Raw genomic sequence first — 13,763 nt, forward strand, 5'->3', positions numbered from 1 at the left:
ATAAGAAACATAGTGCAAATATGAAAATAAATTATAAACGAGAAATACAGGAAAAAAAGGAAAATATAACTCACTCATGATTCAGGTGGTGAAGATTCTCGTCTCGCAAGGAAAGCCTTAATTTTTAGAGAACCATGAAGAAAGCCAGTTATAAGGGTGGCTGCCCCCCCCCTCGAGATAACGATAAGACCAAGGTCCCTCCCGGTTGTTTAGTCGTCTTGCTTACGTCATTTTTTTAACCTAGGGAATTGAGAATCCTGGTTTTTGACAACCTAGGTAAATGAGAATCCTGGTTTTTGACAACCTAGGTAAATGAGAATCCTGGTTTTTGACAACCTAGGTAACTAGAAACTCTGGGTTTTTGTTTCCTGGGTTGTTGGAAATGCCTGGGTTCTGATTTTATGTGTAAATTAAAACCCCTGGTTTCAATTCTATGGGTAAGTGAAATAGGCCTTTTCTGGAAACCTATGGGTTATCTAGTGTGTAAATACAGTATAAATACTGGAGCTTAAGCTCAGGGTATGGGGATCACTTCTGAGAATTCTCATCGGTGTGGATCTCGTGTGGTGGAATGGAACAATAAAGCTGGACCCTTGCTTCTTCTCACTCACGGCTGGTGTATTTTTTCTATCTCCATCTGGTCTCAGAGGTAGATGTGAGTATTGGCTTCTAAGTTGAATTTTAAATGTTTTTGGGTAATAGGCTAAATTCGAGCCAACACACCCTTAAAGTGATAACTGCACGAAGAAAGGGGGGGGGAGCCCCCTTCCCTTGTTGAATCAGCACTTTCCACAATCTACAATAGATAGATAGATTTTTTTTGCTTTTGTGTTTTGTACTCTTTTAATAACTTTTCATAACTTTTATGATTTTAAAGAATAACGTTTATGACTTTTATAAAACTATATATCAGACCAGTATGGATCATGAATGATCAAAAATGTTTCTGAAGCCTATAACTACTTTGGAAAAGAGAACTAGGCTGTAATAACGTATACTATTTTACATGTAAAACATGTTGCATTCCATTTGTCTTGCGTTCTAAAAACATTTGCATAAGAATTATGTAAATTGGGAAGAAGGGTGCGTCTCATGACATTGTTAAGTCAATCAGTGGGACACCTGCACTTGCTTCTTTTTACAATCACGTCTGTCAGCTCCCGTGCGATCACCGGAATGTGCTGCTCTGGTTGTCAGCCACTCAGTGAACCGAGCAGATGCAGAGAGAGGTGTGAGTGCAGCGGGAAGGCAAGACGTTGCGCTTGTAGGACAGTACTGGCGACATTTGGAAAGTCGCTAAGGTTTGTCCAAAAAGTCGATAGATTGTCGCTAGGGTTTTTTTTGTTTGTTGTTTTTTTGTTTTTGTTTTTAAAGTCGCTAAAGGCACTCATTTAACTAGGACTATGGCACGATACAAGAAACTATACATGGCACTCATTTAACTAGGACTATGGTATGATACAAGAAATTAGACATGGAAATCATTTAACTAAGACTGTGGCAGGAAACACGAAACCAGAAACATTACTGCGTGGCACCATTACCCCAATGGTGGCCACACAAAATATTGACACTTTGGGCCCAATTTGGACATTTTCACACACTCACTACTTTACATTGTATCAAAGTGTCATTTCTTCAGTGTTGTAACATGAAAAGTTATAATCAAATGTTTACAAAAATGTGATGGGTGTGTGTGTGTGTGTGTGTGTGTGTGTGTGTGTGAGTGTATATATATATATATATATATATATATATATATATATATATATATATATATATATATATATATATATATATTACAATTAAACTGTGTAAGCAATGTGTGTGATTGGAGAACACGTACAGCCTATATTACTGTACAAAGTAGTATTCATAATCTGTTATGATACGGGACTCGAACGGAAGCAAGTGCAGATTAAAGGCTTTATTAACTCAAAAATTAGGTCAATAAACATGAGCCGAGATATGCGGTCTTAAACATGAGACTAGATACAAGGCATGAAACATAAACAGGACACGAGAACACGACCATTTAGCATCAAGGTGGCTAACACATACATAACGTAGTTAGCTAGTTAACTGTATATAATACTGCGCAAAGTGCACAGCCACACGAGGGGTTTAAATAACTCACGTAATGAAACTTAAACGCAGACTTCTGGAAACAATAAAGACACACCCTAAAACATCAACCAATACCTGAACAGGGAGGAGATAAAACAGAAGCCAAAACAAATGCATGTGTCCATAGTAAACAAAGTCAGCATAGTCGATACGTAAGCAAAGAGCATGTGGTTGCTGAGCGCTCGCACATTCTCACTCGTGCACGTGCGTGCCCACAGGTTTTTGTGCATGTCACGCGTCGCAGCACTGTCTGCAGTTAGATTGTGACAGAAGCCCCCCAATGGTGCTCCTACTGGAGCGCCAAAGAACACTCCCCAAAGGCAGTCCTGATCCACTGGGTAATCCATCCTTTGCTGAACCAGGAAACTGAGCAGCCTCCTCCGTGAAACAGATAGGCAGAACACCACCCTCAGTGGGGTTCGAGATCAGGGCTGTGTTCTCAGTGAGGCTGGAGCTCAGAGCGACGTCCTCAGCGGGATTGGAGCTCATAGCGATGTCCTCAGCGGGGCTGGAGCTCAGAGCGATGTCGTCTGTGGGGCTGGAGCTCAGAGAGATGTCCTCTGCGTGGCAGCACAGCGGGACAACTTCCTCAGCAGGACAGGACAGCGAGGCGACTTCCTCAGCAGGACAGGACAGCAGGGCGACTTCCTCATCTGGACAGGACAGCAGGACGACGTCCTCAGCAGGATAGTACAGCAGGACAACTTCCTCAGAAGGACAGGAGAGGGAAGCAAGGTTCTCCGCGAGGCCAAAGGGATTAACGATGCTCTCTGCGAAGCATGAGGGGGAAAGGATGCCCTCCGTGGAGCAGGAAGGGGGAGTGATATACGGCATGAAGCAAAGAAGAGGAGTGATGTCTTCAGTGGAACATGGAGGCAGAGCGACATCCTCAGTGAAGCAGGATGGCAGAGCAATGACAGCCAAACAGGAAGGCAGAGCGACGTCCTCAGCCGAGCAGGAGGGCAGAGCGATGTCCTCAGCCGAGCAAGGCGCCTGAGCAGCGTCCTCAGCTGAACAGAAAGGCTGAGTGGTGTCCTCAGCCGAGCAGGAAGGCAGAGCGACGTCCTCAGCCAGGCAGAAAAGCGGAGTGGCTTCCTCAGTGGAGCGGTAAAGCCGAGCAATGCCCTCAGCGGACCAGAAATGCTGTGAGAGTTCCTCAGCTGAACTGAAAGTCTGAGCGGCCTCCTCAGATGAGCAGAGAGGCTTACTGACATTCTCCGTTGACTCAGTTTGCTGAACTAGGTCCATAATAGGGGAGGGAGGGTGGGAGATGGTACCAGCCCAGTTAAAAGGCTCCCACTTGTACCGGGACTTCTATATGTCTTCCTGCTGCTTACGTAGTGAAGCGTAGTGCTCCAAAAACATAGGTGGCAGAGTGAAGCCCATGTAGTCCATGTTGATCTGCTGCTTCTGAATTTTAGGCACGGTATTGTGTTAAGTTAATCAAATAATTAGGACAGATGTAGCTGGAAACAATAAAGACACACCCTTGAACATCAACCAATACATGAACAGAAAGGAGACAAAACAGAAGTCAAAATAAATGCACGTGTCCATAGTACACAAAGTCATCATAGTCCATACGTAATCAAAGAGCGTGGGCTTGCTGAGCGCTTGCGCACTCTTGCTTGTGCGTGCACGCGCCTTTCTGTGCACGTCGCGCACCACAGTGCTGTCTGCAGGGGAGATCATGACATAATCAAAAAAACTGAACACTCTGGGGGATGTGAACAGGGTCCTAGTATTAAGAAAAATGATTGTCATCCTGTGGAGAGAGGAGGAAAAAAAAGTTATTTTTCTTTCTTTCTTTTCTTTTTTTCACTGAAACTTACCACTATGCCCCCGTTTACACTGGAAAAAAGGCTGCTGGAAAAAAGAAGTAATTACAAGAAATAGTAATTTGCAGAACATAACCTTAGTGAACTCTTGAACTTGTACAGACCGTCAGCTACTTCATGTTCAGAATTGGTCTGAACCAAGCACCCTGTGAACCTTTAAATAAAAGCGGCCAACAAAAAAATAAGATAGTGCTCTCTTTCTTGGATAAGTTGCAAGATAAATGTTAAAGCTAACTCACAAGGCACAATGTGATACAGTAAATGCCATAAAAAAAACATGGCCGCCATTAGCCACAGGCTTAGCATGGAATCTATAGTGAATTATAACATGATTAGGTTATAAGATTCACTAAATATTTGACTGAATACAGTTATCAGTTCAATATTATTGAAATATGATATAAAGGACAACATAGGAATCAGGCGTTACTTTAAGTTTGAAGCAATGCTACAGTAACACTATTGGAGTATATGTGGAAAATGCAGAGTGTAAGTGGCAGTCATTATAAGCAACAGCAATTTCATTTAGTCCATTAGACACTCTGATGTAAACACTTGGCTCCATGGTATCTTTGTAATTTGTGGCCAAAAATGTATTTATAAGCAATCTTGTATGGAAACTGTGATACAATACCTATGCTATCTGTATAAAATAGTTCAAAATAGTTAGTTAAACATTACTTAAACACTTAAACATTCTATTTAATATTACATAATAGGCTATTAATTTGGATTAGTTTTATTTCACAAAGAGCTGTATGTAAATGATCAACTCACGTGCATCACATGATTTTTCAGGAACACCACTGAGCTGATCTTAGTTAGGGGACAGTGACACTGACATGTTTCTTGATGGACATGTGTTGTGGAGAGCAACTTAATAAGGGAAAACCATACCTATGTGAACACAAATATCTCTTTACTTAAAACATTCTCTCTCAAAGTATGGTCACTGCAGATGGTAATGGGCATGTCGAAAGGTTTCTCTTGGTGGAAAGAGGTTCTTGATGGGAACTGAATTGATCAATCAGTATTAACTATAGTACTATGTCATTTCCCTTAGACTCGAAAAAGATGCCGGTTTTGGTTAAATTAGGTCTGTGATTAACACAAACTTAAGATATTTTCACGTTTTATTCTATGACATAAAATGCATCAGTAATACCAAACTTGTGATTTTGTTAGGCCTTTACGTCTTGAAAAAGGCCATTGCTAACATGTGGTTAAATGGGAGGTTGTCGGGGACATTAAATGGCAGGAAAAACTCATCTACTACAGCCTACTTGTTTAAAGCCTTTAAAGAAGTAAAACTAGTGTTAGTGTTAGGTTTGGGGTTAGGGTTACAACATCATTACATAGTGGATGTAATCCAATATGTTATCAAGCTACAGGCTGCAGTGAGAACACACTCTGTCTATCTGAACATCTGGTGAATACCTCCCCCTAGAAGATATTTCCCAATTTACAGTACATTGAGAGAACACAACATATCCCCAAGACGTGTCCCAGCTCTCACTTATGCTGAAGCCTAACTGCATCTTTAAATAATGTTCTCATTACGTGCCATATAAATGTGGGGAACACAGATATACTTCCCAAGATTAGCTAAGGGCTAAGTCTCATAGCTAACATTCAAAGGATTTAGCTTGCATAGCTGTTGTAGATAGTTAGCGCTTAGCACAGTTTTCATACTAGTTTTTACTATGCTTATAAATACATATTTGGACACAAATTACAAAGATACCAGGAAGCTAAGTGTTTACATCAGTGTGTCGAATGGACTAAATGAGATTGCGGTTGCTTTTAATGACTGCCGTTTACACTCGGTATTTTCCACATATACTCAATAGTGTTAGCATTGCTAACATTTAAATGTTTGGTATGAAACAGTAACACCAGACTAACATACTGTCCTTTTACCATATTTAAATAATATTTACTTGCTAACTGTATCCAGTCCCATATTTAGTGAAAATTATGACATAATCACATTATAATTCATTGTATAGATCCCATGCTAGTTCCACAGTAAATGGCAGACACGTTTCTTGTTGACATTTGCTGTTTCTCAGCCGCAGTCCCATGGTGCCTTGTGAGGTAGCTTTAGCATTTAGCTTTCAACTCATCCCAGACAGAGAGCACTCTCATATCCCAGAAAGAGTGCAGTCTTGTATCCTAGAAAGAGAGCTTTCTCGTATCTCAGGAAGAGAACAGTCTCGTATCCCACAAAGAGAGTGGTCTCGTATCTCAGAAAGGTTCCTTGCTTTTCTGGGCCACCATCCTGATCGCATTTAAAGGTCTTTCATATTGCTCTTCTAAGATCAACTTGCATTGCAAGCATGCCCACATGCGATTTAGAGTTACAATGAATTATGTGGAAAACTTTTAAAAAAAAAGTTAATTTCACATAGTACACACCAGTAACACCTGACACAATTGATCTAGTAGTATCATTAAACTATTTTTTGAGTATGAAAAATGTAGCTTTGTGAATTTATTGTGAGTTTTGTGTAGATTTTGTGTTTAAATCCTCTTTATTTTTTATTTACTATGTCTTGCAGCTGCATACGTTACCAGAAATATCAATTGTGTCAGTGGTTAACTGACAACAAGTTGGTAAAAATCTTTTTTATGTCTTTGTACAGCCTTTCATTGATGATCAAGATCATTCAAATTTTGAGGTCCACACTGGTGGACTCTCCTCTTCAGTTCACCCGACAGGTTTTCTATGGATTTCAGGTCAGGGGACTGGGATGGCCATGGCAGGACCTTAATTTTGTGGTCAGTAAACCATTTTGTGTTGATTCTGAAGTATGTTTTGGCTTCTTGTCCTATTGGAGGATCCAACCATGGCCCATTTGAATCTTTCTGAAAATGTCCAGATCCTCTGTCAGAAAAAAAGCTCACAAACATTAAAGAACCACCACCATATTTAACAGTGAGCATGAGGTACTTTTTCCATATGGCTACCTCTCTGTGTGCACCAAAACCACCACTTGTGTTTATTGCCAAAAAACTCTATTTTAGTTTCATCTAATCATAGAACCTGATCCAATTCTGGTAGTGTCTGATAAACTGAAGATGTATGAGCTTGTTTTTGGATGAGAGTAAAGTAGAGGCTTTTTTCTTGAAACAATTCCAAACAATTTGTTGTGTTTTATTTAACTTTGGATTGTAATTTTTGGAGACTTTCTAACTACAAGGCACAACTAACTTCTGAAATTCTCCAGCTGTGATCCTTTGAGATCACTTGAACCATCCTCTTCAGCGTGTGTTGAGACAATATAGACACATGCCCAATTGCAGGTTGAGTCATAAGATTTCCAGATGACTGGAACTTTGTAATTATTGCCCTGATGGTGGAAATGGGCATAACGGTGTCTTAGTAGTTAATGTGTTTGCCTCACACCTTCAGGGTTGAGGGTTTGATTCCCACAGTAGCCCTGAGTGTGCAGAGTTTGCATGTTCCCCCGTGCTTTGGGGGTTTCCTCTGGGTACTCCGGTTTCCTCCCCCAGTCCAAAGACATGCATTGTAGGCATGATTGGCATGTCCAAAAGTGTCCATAGTGTATGAATGGGTGTGTGAATGTGTGTGTGATTGTGCACTGTGATGGATTGGAACCCCATCCAGGGTGTCCCCTGTCTTGTGCCCCATGCCCCTGGGATGTCAATGCATTCTTTTTTTAGGTAATGTCTCTCAGCTGATCAGGGTTCCTAGGAGCATTACCCCTCGTGGAGCCAAAGGGAGACACATTTACATTTATTCACTTAGCAGACGCTTTTATCCAAAGCGACTTACAAATGAGAAAGATACAAGCAAAGCAATATATCAAGCAGAGAACAATACAAGAAGTGCTACCATACAAGATCTATTAAGTGAATTCCAGAAGAAGCAAAGTGCAGAGTAGAGGTGTAAGTGCAATTATTTATTTATTTATTTATTTATTTATTTATTTTATGAGTTGGTTAGGTGTTGATGGAAGAGGTGGGATTTTAGCTGTTTTTTGAAGATGGTGAGAGATTCTGCGGTCCGGATTGAGATTGGAAGTGCATTCCACCACTGAGGAACAGTTAGTGTGAAGGTTCTGGAAAGGGACCTTGCGCCACGCTGAGTTGGAACTCCTAAACGTCGGTTGCTAATCGATCGCAGATTGTGAGAGGGAACGTAGGCCTTCAGGAGAGAGTTGAGGTAGGAGCGTGCTGTTCCTGACAAGGTCTTGTAGGTGAGCATCAAGGCCTTTAACTTGATGCGGGCAGCTAGAGGAAGCCAGTGGAGGGAGATGAAGAGGGGTGTGATATGGGTTCTCTTGGATTGATTGAAGATGAGGTGCGCTGCAGCATTCTGAATCATCTCAAGGGGTTTGATGGAGCTGGCTGGGAGGCCTGAAAGCAGTGAGTTGCAGTAGTCCAGTTTAGAGATAACAAGAGCCTGGACTAGTATCTGTGTAGCCTGTTTGGTGATGTAGGGTCGGATTTTCTTGATGTTGTAAAGGATGAACCTACAGGACCTTGCAGTTGCTGAGATATGGTCTGTAAAGTTCAAGCCGTCATCCAGAATCACCCAAGGTTCCTGGCCGTCCTGGTTGGCATGAGTGTGAGTGAGCCGAGCTGTACAGTGAGGTTTTGGTTGATTGAGGGACAGGCTGGGATCACGAGAAGCTCAGATTTTGCCAGGTAAAGTTTAAGATGGTTTTCCTTCATCCAGACCGAGATGTCCGAAAGGCAAGCAGAGATGCATGCAGAGACGGATCATCAGGCTGGAAGGACAAATGGACCTGGGTGTCATCAGCATAGCAATGATATAAGAAGCCATGAGACTCAATCACCTGCCCTAGAGATGTAGTGTAGATAGAAAAGAGGAGTGGACCCAGAACTGACCCCTGTGGAATGCCAGTTGTGAGTTGCTGAGTTTCAGAAATACCTCCCCTCCATGATACCTTCAAGGATCTGTCAGAGAGATAGGATTCCGCCCAGCGCAGAAAAGTTCCAGTGATGCCCAGGCTGGAGAGAGTTGACAGGAGGATCTGATGGTTCACAGTGTCGAAAGCAGCAGAGAGGTCAAGTAGGATGAGGACAGATGATCTAGAGGTTGCTCTTGCTAGTCGTAAGGCTTCAGTGACCGAAAGCAGAGCAGTCTCCGTGGAGTGGTTCCTCTTGAAACCAGACTGCTTGGTGTCCAGGAGGTTGTTCTGTGTGAGAAAATTTGAGAGTTGATTAAAAACGGCTCTTTCAAGAGTTTTCGAAAGAAAAGGGAGCAGGGAAATAGGTCTGTAGTTGTCAATTATAGAAGGGTTGAGTGATGGTTTTTTAAGCAGTGGGGTAACCTGGGCTTGCTTAAATGAGGTAGGGTATGTGCCAGTAGAGAGCGATGTGTTAAAGATGTGTGTGAGTGCAGGTAATAGTGTGGGAGAGATGGACTGAAGAAGGTGAGAAGGGATAGGGTCAAGAGGACAGGTTGTGGGATGGCTAGAGAGGAGGAGTTTAGAGACATCAGTCTCTGAGAGGGGAAAGAAGGAAGTACGTTGGGAGGAGGAGTCAGTCTATGCATGTCTGGGGCTGAGAACAGGTTTCTGATTGATGTAACCTTGTTGGTAAAGAAAGTGGCAAAGTCATCTGCAGTGAGAGAAGTAGGGGAAGGGGGAGGAGGGGGACAGAGTAGAGAGGAAAAGGTTTTGAAAAGAATGCGGGTCTTGGGAGAACTAAGAATCTTCTCTTGGTAGAATGTGGCTTTAGCAATGGAGATGCAATTGGAAAAAGAAGAGAGAAGTGTATGGTAATTGGTTAGGTCAATTGGGTTGTTTGATTTGCGCCATTTCCTTTCAGATGTTCTTAGTTTGGCCCGGTTGCTACGCAGAGCTTCTGAGAGCCAAGGACTAGAGATTGATGTGCGAGCAGGTCTGGGGGTTAGGGGGCATATGCTGTCAAGAGAAGATGTTAGAGTGGAACATAGCATGTTGGTTGCGGTGTTTAAGTCAAGTGAGGTGGCTTTCGGAGGGAAGTAAGGTTGTGACAACGGAGGAGAAATGTGAGGGGGAAAGGGAGCAAAGATTGCGATGAAAAGAAATAGAGGGAGGAGACATTGATGATGGTGAGGGGAGAGAAATAGAGAACTGGATAAAGAAATGGTCAGAGGTGTGGAGAGGAGTAATGAGAAGATTATGTGTGGTGCAATTACGTGTGAGGATGAGGTCAAGCTGTTTACCGGATTTGTGGGTTGCTGGTGTGGTGAACTGCTTCAGGTCAAATGTGGGAAGGAGAGCAAGAAAGTTAGCTGCATGTGGCTTGTCTAGATGAAAGTTGAAATCACCAAGGACCAGAAGAGGAGTTCCATCATCTGGGATGGTGGACAGTAGCGTGTCAAATTGCTCGATGAACTTCCCCAGTTGACCTGGTGGATGGTAAACAACAGAAGTTGCATTTTGGCAGGGTCAGTGACTGTAACAGCATGAAATTCAAAGGATGTGTATGAGCAAGAGGGAGAAAGACAGGTAAATTTCCATGTTTTGGAGAGAAGCAAACCTGTACCACTCCTCGTCTGTTGGGGCGTGAGGTATGGGAGAAGTTGGAGTTGGAGGCTTGTGCAGAGGATGTGGCAGTGTTCTCAGCATGGATCCAGGTCTCAGTCAGAGCCAGCACGCTGAGATTGGAGTGGGTTGCAAATGCAGAAATGAAATCTGCCTTGTTGACAGCAGATTGGCAGTTCCAAAGTCAGACTGAGAATGAGATGGAACCTGCAGAGGCTGCATTCAGAGAGCGTAGGTTGTCCAAGTTGCGTATGTTTCTGGGAGAATGCCATGGTCTGCGCCTGTGGCAAATAACTGGGATGAACTGATGACACATGTTAGTGTGTGGAAACAGGTAACAGCAAGAGGAATAAAGGGAGAAAAGTATACTTAGCAGCATTTGTGGTGTCTTCTCGGTGTCCTTGCTCGGTGGACTCGCGCAGGTAGACTCGCAGGTCTCTACACGGGCTCGGTCTTCACATGACAAATGCTGACACTTCCGCTGACGCTTCAGCCTCAGCGTTTCTCATTTAATAAATACTGATGTGTTTCAGCTGAGCACGCCTCTTTAATTAGCAAAACAAAGAGTAGTCACGTGAACGAGCGACTCCCGACCGAAACCGAAACTGAATACCGGAATTTGCTTTAATCTAGCAACAAGTGTACAGCTTGTAGCAACAAGGAAGCACAGTTGCAGCTTCTATCTGACAATCGGTGCTAAAACTAGTTTCAACTAAAAAGTCCAGAAAGAAACACTTACCAGTTACTGTTCGCCTGTGTCAATAATTGCTTCTGCAATAATCCTCGCTCAGGTTATGAGACTGAGCAATATCCTCTGTATATCTGAGGGTTGATGCAATGTCTGAGGCAGAGTTCGGAATGACGAACACCACAAAACCGGTGGTAGGGGTGAATTTTGAGGCACAGCCAGAGGGGAGAGCTCATACTCCATGAGGCCAGAAGGGGGAGCAAAGTTCTCTGCAATGTCTCCCACCTTCCTCAGCCAGGCAGGGAGACAGAGCAATTTCATGATTAACATACATCAGTCTGAGAAGCGTTACAAAGTTATTTCAAAGGCTCTGGGACAAAGAACTCTAGTGAGAGCCATTATCTCCAAATGAAAAAAAAAAAAAAAAAAAAAAAACTCTTCACAGTAGTGAACGTCCCAGAAGTGGCTGACCTTCCAACAAATGGCAGATGTTTCTGTGCCTGTATCATGAACTACTACATACATAAATGTTGTTTTATGTTTTTTGTTAAAATTATTTTGTTTAATATGAAAGTAAAATCACCTAAAATAGTTTAGAATATGAATAACTTACCAATATTGGGAACATCTATGAAAACAGAAAAGTACCATGTTTATATTAAGTATCTCTCTTGCTGTAGATAAAAATGGCAGTGGTGTCTGTGAAACTGTTTAAACTGTATCTTACACATCTAGCCACAACCACTTTTAATTAGGCATACTGTAGTCATGTCAGTTTTATCATTTTTATTTTCCACTTACAATGATGTAAATTCAACCATCATCATCATCTTCTTCATCTGAATATTATAATACATGTGTCACAAATCGTGACGGAGCAGAGATAAGGCGGATGCAAGTGCAGGATAACAGTTGTTTATTTGAAAGAGAGGCAGGCAGACAAATCCTAAACGTGATCCAAAACGTAATCCATAAACATGCAAGAGGTCAGGTCATTGGCAAACAGGCATACACGGGGCAAGGCAGGAATCTAGGTCGTTACACAAAACATGACACAAACTAAGGCGAGGGACTGGAAGCGGATAATCCAGCGCGAAATAACTTTAAGATATGCCTATGGCTAAGGCTAAGGCTAAGGCTAAGGCTAAGGCTATGGCTATGGCTATGGCTACGATGCGAACTAAACTACCGCTAAACATGAACCGTGACTCTGAACTAAACTAACTCTAAACATTTACCTAATAATCTTCCGCGCTGTGTGCTGGGAGGCGCGCCGTATATATGCGGACATGATCCGTGTCTAAACTGCTATCAGCTGAGAGCAATACAGACCCACGTAAATTCCCAGCCAATGACGGAACAGGGAGGAGACATGACAGACATAAACAAAACACACCTGTCCCAATGTCACTACGGTCAAGAACGGAAAAGCAGGTGCTCGCGCATTCGCATTGCACGGTGTTCTTGGCGGCATAGGGAAGCGGAGCAAGGAAGCAGGGCGACGTCCTCGTTGGAGCATGAAAGCGGAGCGACGTCCCCAACTGAACTGGAACGCAGAGCGAAGTCCACCGTAAGGCCAGGGAGAGGAGCGTGGGTCCAGCAAATGGATTTAGAATCAGATTAACATAATGTAGTGAGCTTTAATCAAATTGCAAGATTTGAATAAAGAGTTTCTCTCTTATTTCCACCAGGAGGCAAAACAGATCGATTAATCTCAGGGCCATAAACTCAGCTACTGACAAACTGTGCTAATTATGTCATTCTTTATCCACTAAAATAGTGACAGTGTAGTTATAGCTCTTTCAAAAAAAAAAATAATAATTTAAGAGTTTCACAGCAATGAGGGTGAATATGCAATCACGTTGACATTTTAGATTTGTAAATGAATTTCGCAAACTCGTATAGATTTGTGTAATTGGTTTGTAGGTGATATACTGGATGTTGTATGTTGTGCATTCAGAATGTCCCTTTCAGCTAATTGCTGATAGATGAACACATTTAAGAGGAGTTAAGACATTGGTTATAGGTCTATGAAACAGATTTAATTTTTTTGGTCCCACTTGATGTTCGATTAATGCTTCCTTCGACTTAACTGGTAAGTGGGTAATTTTTCCACCTTCACATAATGTGAAAAACATGGCTGCCTCTATGTTTGTTTTTTTGTTAGCAACGATCCATCCAGGTGACGTTAGTGATATGAACGATGTATATTTACCTCCTCAAACGGCTGAGTAAAAATAAAAAGTTCTAATTGACAATAATCAGGAATGTTCTTCAGATGTGAACCTGACCTTGTGCCTTTATAGAGTAAAAACTGTGATGTGCTGTTCCAGTAAGGCAAAAATTTGCTGTTTGACACAACAGAGTAACAGTGTCTGTTTCTTTCCTGAGAATGTTGACATCTTCATCCATTTAAAAAAAAGTCTGTTTTGGGTCTCAACATCTATGAAAAATTATAAACCACTGCCAAAAGAAATATGATATTGAACTATTTTATGGTGATTATAGTTCATGATTACCTTAACCATAAGGTAAAAAACATTTCACACAACGGAAGTATAAAAACAACTATTGTGAGCTCAGTGA

The sequence above is a fragment of the Ictalurus punctatus genome, chromosome 7 (assembly GCF_001660625.3).
Source record: "Ictalurus punctatus breed USDA103 chromosome 7, Coco_2.0, whole genome shotgun sequence".
NCBI classification, from domain to species: domain Eukaryota; kingdom Metazoa; phylum Chordata; class Actinopteri; order Siluriformes; family Ictaluridae; genus Ictalurus; species Ictalurus punctatus.